Below are 7,942 nucleotides of genomic sequence, written 5' to 3'. Positions count from 1 at the left end.
TTTTCCTTCTTAGGGTATTGGTGGTGGTCCTGCACCATTTCATGTAAATACGGGAGTACTTTTCCAGAGCAGCTGCTGTTAAAACCTCAACTTGTTTTACCCTGCTCACTGGTTATCAACAAGGTGACAGAAAAGTTAAGGTTTCTCCTGTTATTTCCTTGGGAGAAGAATTTATGATTGCAGCACTATGGCTGTGGGTGTGTTGTAGGGAGAGGGTTTGATGCAGCCAAAGGGCAGGGAAAAGCACTACCATTAACCTGACCCAGATGTAAAGTGCAGCCCTTCATGCAACTCGGCAGGAACACCTGAGCAAAAGAGGTGGCATGCTTTCCTTAACTTTAGACTACTTATCTCTTTTAGCTATTTAAGATAGCTATTTTTCATTTGTTTGGCAGGACGAAGCTACAGCTAGGTTTTACCAGAGGAGAGCAGAGATCCCTGAGTGGCAAGTGCAAAGAAATTGTACCACTCAATAAGTGTCACTGAGTAGCAACTTGCCACCTTGCTAAGGTAATGCGCAATAATATCCACCACTCCAGTTTGATAAGATCTTTATTTGCAGGTTAATTCTCTGGTTTCAGACTAAAGGTCATCCGAGGTTGTCAAACAAAGATTTTAGACTTTTAAACACAGCTATATCCTGAGTGTGTTCTGTTGTTTAGTTTATAAGTTAGAATTCAGATTTTGCATCAGGTTATTTCCGTACCTCTACTCTAATCACACAGAGGCAACCTGTGCTTGCAGGGGTCCACAATAAGACCAGGATCTGGGAATTTCTGTAGCTGCAGAGTATAAACTCCTTTAGATGTCTAAAGAAATTAATCAATGACAGAAGGCTGACTACTTTAAATCATCATGCTCTTTCTTTTTTCCTACGTTTACTAGGTAAGCAGAAGGAATCAAGCACTATGAGATGTAAACATTTCCAAGACTTTCTAAAGAGCCAGCACAGGTCCACATTTGCTGTATACTCTGGAAATCTGATGTTGGTCAAACATTCTGTTAGTTTGCAGCAGATTAAACAACTGCATTACAGTGAACAGATTTTGCTTCTCAACAATTCAGCTTTTTCAGATTCTAGCTATACTTGTTTAAAGTAGAGGCTGCCCAGGGCAGGCTCCTTTTGCTTTGTGGGCGGTCAGAAACATGCACTGCGAGATAGCAGTCATAACTTTGTTTTTTTCTGATTCAGACTTTCAAACAGACTCTACATGTGATTGGAAGCAGTTTACTTTCAAAACGTTGTTGAGGAGCAGAACTTCTTCTCAGAGTGCATCCTAAAGAAGCGGGCTTCAGCCTCAGGCACAAGAATCCTGGCACAGCTCAGAAGCAAAAGGGGACACTGCGAATTCTGCAAAACTAGCATCCTTAAGCAGCAGGGTCTGCGAACTTCCCGATGGACAAACTATGAGAGTACTGTGAGGTATCCGTCAAAAGCCATATACCAAACAGTGGCAAGAATGAGGGCTTACTCAAGTGTTAACAAAAGCGGCAAACAGAACCTTTATGTGGTATGCGTTACTTTGGAGATGGGGTAAATGTTGAAAGAGCTTTTATTTCCTCTCTAAACTTTTTTTTTTTTTAAATATGTATACCAAAAAAAGGAGGAGGAGAGGAAAACAAAATGCTGTAATGCGTTATGTTATTAATTTTCTGTAGCTGCAGAGAAAAAAACCTGGTCACTTAATTTCAAAGAAAATCTATGGTGTAGGCCCCATGTTAATATGGATACAGCTAACTCAGTACTGACAAAGATTATTCAATGCATTACATAGAAAGAAGTTTTGCATTTTCAGAGCACGGACTGCATTCAGAGAAACTGCACAACCTCTTCTATTTCCAGTCTCAAGTGAATGGTTTTCCTCCTGTTTGCAGTTGAGAACATCCCCTTGATAACCACAAGATATAATTAGGTATAATAACATTAGAAAAGAATGCATGTGGAGTTTTTTAATTTTTATTTTTTTTAAATTACTCCGTGTACTTCCGCACGCACATGCTTATTTAATTTCCTTCTCTCTTTTCCTCTGCTGCACCCCCTTACACTTAATAGCTAACAGAAAATGGAATGAATACCTCACTAACCAGCTCTCTGCAGCTTGGAAATCTCTGTTGTAAGGAACTTCATGAAGAAAACAATTTTTTGACTTTGCCTGTTGATCTGTATACTGACTGTGCTTAGGAAAAATTTAATGACCGTCTTTGAAAGATTAACATAGCTAGTTTCATTGTCGATATAAGTAAGTCATTAATTACATTCTGCTCATTTAAATTTCGGCAGGTTCATTTGGGCTGCTAACCATATTTGTAATTTACATGGCTAATTCAAATGAGAGCTTTATGTGTTGCATAACATGATAAACCGCTTCTGTTCTGCTAAGCATGCAGTAACGCACTTCAGAGCAGGACCTTGCTCCTGCTGTGTATCGCTTCAGAGGACTGTCTTTCCCTGGGGGTTTCTAGCCTGTGGAAAACACTCATACACATCATGGAAAGAAAGAAACATTACACTGCTTTCTACAAAAAATACCTTTCCCGACTCACTTCCCCATTCCTTTCCAAAATGTTTTTAGGTCAGATATTGCTATTTAAAAGTGAAATGTCTCTCTCACCCGTAGCTCAAGCAAATGAGCTGTTTGCAGGGAATCTGCTGGAAATTGCAGTGGAGGAAGAAATCTTCCTATAAAACTATAAAACAACTGCAGTCCCAGAATAGCAATAAGCTCCGGGAAGCCCTTTCTTAGTTACCAGAATTGCTTGCCTTCCTGCACTAGTTTATGGCAAGACCTGCGTATGCCGTGTGCTGTCTTGCACCCAAGAGATGCTATCTGTGTAGTTAAAAAGAGCCTTTCCTTGACCGGGGACAGGGAAGGCTAAACTTCACCCCCAAATAATAAAGTAAGGCAGAAGTTTTTAGAATAGCGATGTTCCATTCATTAACTATCCATCACAAGGGAAGATCTGCAGAATCCTAACAAGCAGCTTATCGTGGCTCTGTGGTTTCTGATGGAAAAAAACGCATCACGTAAAGGGAATAAAGTGCTTTTCTCTGGTTATCATTCCACTCCAGGCTTTTGTGTCGCAGATTGTCTGGCAGACTCTCACAATTGTTTCCTCCTGCAGCTTCTGGAAATGATCTTCTCTTCTCTTCACTAAAGAGAAATATGCCCACAGCAGAGATGGGTTTTATTTGCGGTATTCCTTTGTATTTTTCCGTTTTACCATTAACTGATTTTTAGCTCTCAATCTCTTTCATGTGCATGAACACCGTTTCTATCAAGACTTGTATAGTGCTCCAGGTAACTGTTGATATGCCCTGAAATCTGTGTCCTATTAATGTATTCGTATTGTTGTTCAATCTTTGATAAGCACACTAGATCCGAGTCACCTCACGGACTGCATTGAGCGAATGACAGTGCACTTCAGTAGTGCACATCTGGCTGCACACAAGGAGCTGAAGGAGGGCACAGAGCAGGTCCCGAAGCAGTGGGTCTGATGCAAAAGTGCATACGCAGCTGATGCTCCCTGAATGGGCTTTCCTGTTTGATTTGTTAGAACTCATCTGTTCAGGCTATCGTGAAATCTACTATTTGGGGCGGGTTGTGGAAGAAAAATGACCAAGACAACTGCTTTTGACTTTGAGTCTGATCATCTATCCAATGAAGGGGAACAGGAGGCATTTGGCTGGCTGGTCCACGCTGGGAGAGTGCTTTTCCCCCTCCGCCAGTCCTCCTCCTGGGTAGCTAAAGCAGTGGCAGCTCCTTCTCCTGAGGCTGCTCGCCTAGAGCCGCACTTGCCGGGGGGCCAGCTGGCTCCTGCCTCTTGCCCTTGGCTAGTGTGCCACCTCAGAGATACACCGAGTCTCCACCTGCACAAGGCCTGAGGGTTGGATGCTGGTTGGTGAATTGCAGGATATTTGACTATGATTCAAATGGATACCACTAAAAATGCCCCCCTCCCCCTTTTTTTTTTCCTAGCCAATGTGACTGCAAAGCCCATTTTCGTGAGAGCTGGGGAAGAGCGCATTGAGTCTGACAGCTGATGAAGCTGTTAGTCTCTGCCTGGCATCCTTTATCTGATGAAAGACATCACGTGTGGAAGGTAATGTTGCTGGCTGTTTTCCTCATGACACCTGAAATACCTCAGAATGAATGGGTTCAGAAATGAGCATTTCCTCCCTCTCCATCACTTCCAACCCCACCACAGAACATGTTCATTTTTTCAGTTACTTTCTTCAGTGACTTCAGTTGCTTCCTGTGAACACAGCATTACGTCTGTGCTTGTGATTCATTACATTGCTTATGGGTGTTTAGAGTCTGGAAGCCTCCTGTAAAACGTGATTTGTAAATACATCCTCCATGTGAGATGGGGAAGAAGAGAGGACTCTAGCACTTCACTGCCTGTGGCAGATCAAGTATGAAGGTAGGAAATTAAAAAAAAAAAATCTGTCCAGAGAAATCTGTTCTCTGTTGAAAGAGCTTAAAATGGAGGTTTAAAGTTAAGAGGAATGGTAAATTATATATGCAAATACGTTTAACAGGAAGGTTACCAGCTGTTTGGTTTTAAATGATAGATGGAAACCCAATTGTCCCCTTACTTTTGAGAGAGAGCGAGAGCCAGAGGGACTGAGAATTGCCCAGACTCTTCCCCTCAGCCCTTCTGCCCATTCTAGACCATCAGTCAATGTTTCTCTCTGCTCCAAGCATGTAAGCAGAATTTGGCAGCTAAATGCTGTGAGAAATTAAAGGGAGCAATCCCACGTGAGATGTGGTGGGAAAGACAGAGTCAGTCTTTAATCTAGTTTTCTAGAACTTTGTTGTCGCTGACTTTGCAACTTATCTGTATGTTTTTTCCTGCATACTTCCTACATGTAACCACTCCAAGAACTGAGGAAACCAATGCTGCCATAGAAAAATCACATCGACTGTAATAACATGGCAGGGTCAATCAATCAGCAGTATTGAACATTTTAGATCTAATACACGAATCTCTTGACTCTATCACTGTGTGAGATAACAGCTTGTCACTGTTCACGGAGCAGCCATATGATGAGAACAAGATGACCTTCTGCTAGGAGTGGAAGGATGGGTAATCTGGTGATCTCTGGCTCCATCAGGGTCTGAAGCAGAGAGTGCTGCCTGGTGCAAGTCCAAGGCTGTGCTTCTCTTTTCCCCTTTGCCTTCTCCCTCCCTCAAGTGCAGATTCTTTCTGTCTCATCCCAATACTCTCTCCTCCTTCTCTGCTTTGAGACACCAATTTATCTCAAAATGGTTAGAGCCAGCCTCTTTTTCTAGCTGGGAATAGCGTCCCTGAAACCAAAATGGAGATGTGAACCTTGCTTTACTCAAGCACCTCTACTCTGCTGCACCTTTCAGCATCCAGGTGGGTTTTTTTTTCCATAGTCACACAGAACCAGCCACTTGATCAGCTGCAGCACCTCACAAGGAGTGGGAAAAACAACAGCAAGCAGATTCCCATTTAGTTAATTGACCTGTTTCACTAATGTGGAAAAAGCAGCACATTCCCCTCCTCCATCAGCTCTGCTGTCTGACACAGCAGAGCATTTTTTTCCTTGTGATGCTTCCAATAAAACTCAGCCCGAGGCGGACAACCTGGCATAGAAAATTTTAGTCCAAATACTTAGGCGGAGATATAAACAACCAAAACAGGATCTTTCAATGGAAACTGTCAGGCAACTGACAATAGGTGGTATTACCAGGTCTGTCTACCGCCATGTATATTCAGCCTTTGTGCACACACTGTGCTCACTGGGGCAAGCTCAGAGGAAAGGAAGACTTGACCAAGGGCGTTTGAGTCTCTCTCTGTAAGTTGCCTATAGCTGTTCAGATGTTTTCCATTTTATTGGCATCCGTGGCAGGATGTAGCATAACGAATGCATGAGTATTATTAAACAATTAGCTAGGTGACATTTTTTGATTTTATATTACTCTTTAGTAAATGTGTAACATTCATACACTAGTAAGCGATTTAAGTATTCTGCTGGGTCTCAGACCATAAATAATTATGCACCATTTTAAAGACAGCCAAAGGAGCAATGTAAAATGCTTAAATGAAAAAAGGGAAAAAGTAGAGAAAGACAGGTAGTTCTCAAGAAGACAAGAAGAAACTTGTACTCATGAACTGACTAGCATACTTAGAAGATACTGATGTAGCGTAACACACTTAAAATTACAGCTACCTCAATACCTGTTAGGAAAAAGTAATTATCCTTTTAGCTCAAAGCAAAAAGAAAACTCTAATATTTTTACTGAAATAAAAAGATCTTCTGAATGTCTTATACAAGTCTTTCAGGGGTTAATCACATAAATAGCTCCTTGTCATGGGCAATCCTTAAGTAAAAGTGGCCTTTTCTACAGAACAAGTGGCAAATAGCCTCTCCCACCTTCTAGTCAAACAAATACAATTTGTAATCTACCCCATCCTACCAGCTCAGCCTTTCTCCCTTGTTAGAGGGGAGCTTTACCCTAGAACACCCCTTTCTCTCCCCCAAAGTACTCACAGTGAAGAAAATGATACTCGTTGGCTGACCTGAGACTGAAGTAGAACTGCCATCTTGCCCCCCACCAGACATTTGAGTCCTTGCCATGTTAGACTGAGTAGACTGAGTGTACTACTACTAATAGTAATAGTAGATGACTAAGTAGTGCATTGCTCCAGGAATGAGTGCTTTTTACCCTGTTTGATAGTGGTGGAGAGAGATGGAAGGCAGTTCCATCACAAAATCCACATGCAGTTGAAAACAGTAACAACAACCACCACAACAATAAGAAATATAGCTGGACTTGTTTTCTACCACCTCCTCCACAGACTCATCTCTGTTCGTCTGGTGGGTTGCATGTGCATAAGAACATCCTGCAAACTGATTGGGACTATATAGAGATGATCTGGGAGTCCAGCACCCTTTTCCAGTGACGTGAGGCTGGCTGTCCCAAAAACAGCTCTCAGAGAGGCCAGGTGGCAACAGCAGCCTCAGGAACTTAGCAATTTCATGCAACGGCCGGACTGATGCTGGAGTCCTAATGGGAGAATAAGAGCAAGGCTTCCCTGGCTGGTGGAGACTGTGGGAGAGGCTCTTTTGCAGCTGTATCTCTTCACCTTTCCTGGGATGCCTGGCCTCTGATGGCTCTACCTTACACAGCTGTACAAAGGGGGTGAAAGGTCCCAAACCACTTTCAGCTAATGCAGAGCAGGCTTAGCTGAAAGAATCTCAGATAAACTTCAGGGCAGAGGTTTTTTAACCTTGACTGCAGGAGGCTCTGTGTTATTGAGCTGTACAATAGAATGAGTCCTGAGAACATTTGAATACAGAGACAATATTTAGCTGGAAATCTAATGTTACTGTTTCAGTACTGCTGGTTGGAGGAAGGTTGGTGTTTGCTTTGCTGTTTTTGCTATACGCGTCCCTTCCCGCCCATGAACTGCCTAAAGTAATTTTTCAAGCCACACCAACCCAGACTGCTGGAAACTAACCCCTGATGGATGATGTAATTTGAATGATGGATCCCTGTATCTCCTTCTGGGGTAGAGGCACCTTAGCTGTTCCTCCTTCAGATATTTTACAACCAGCAGTAACGATAAAAGAAAGAAAGCAAAGACCTTGAAAACTATTCACACTTTTCCTATTGCTATGGAAACTAATTCCCCCCCCATCAGTACACACTATTATGCTTTATTATGAAACTCTGGTAAGGCTTATCTTCTTCTAATGAAGAGCTTTATGTAACTTACGTAACCTCCCTTGAATTGTTGCAGAAGAGGTAAGTCTAGACTATGAAGTAATGCTTTACAGTACAATTTTAACTTGAGATATTTTGCATACCAGCCTCTGTGGTCACAGTGACAAGGGGTTCTCTGCCTGCCTGAGAGAAACTTGGGTGGGTTATTTGAAAGCACCAGCAAAACAGCTACAAGTGATGTCTCC

The sequence above is a fragment of the Accipiter gentilis genome, chromosome 3 (genome assembly GCF_929443795.1).
Source record: "Accipiter gentilis chromosome 3, bAccGen1.1, whole genome shotgun sequence".
NCBI lineage: Eukaryota > Metazoa > Chordata > Aves > Accipitriformes > Accipitridae > Astur > Astur gentilis.
The sequence above is the reverse complement of the archived record's forward strand: the minus strand, read 5'-3'. Positions refer to the sequence as shown.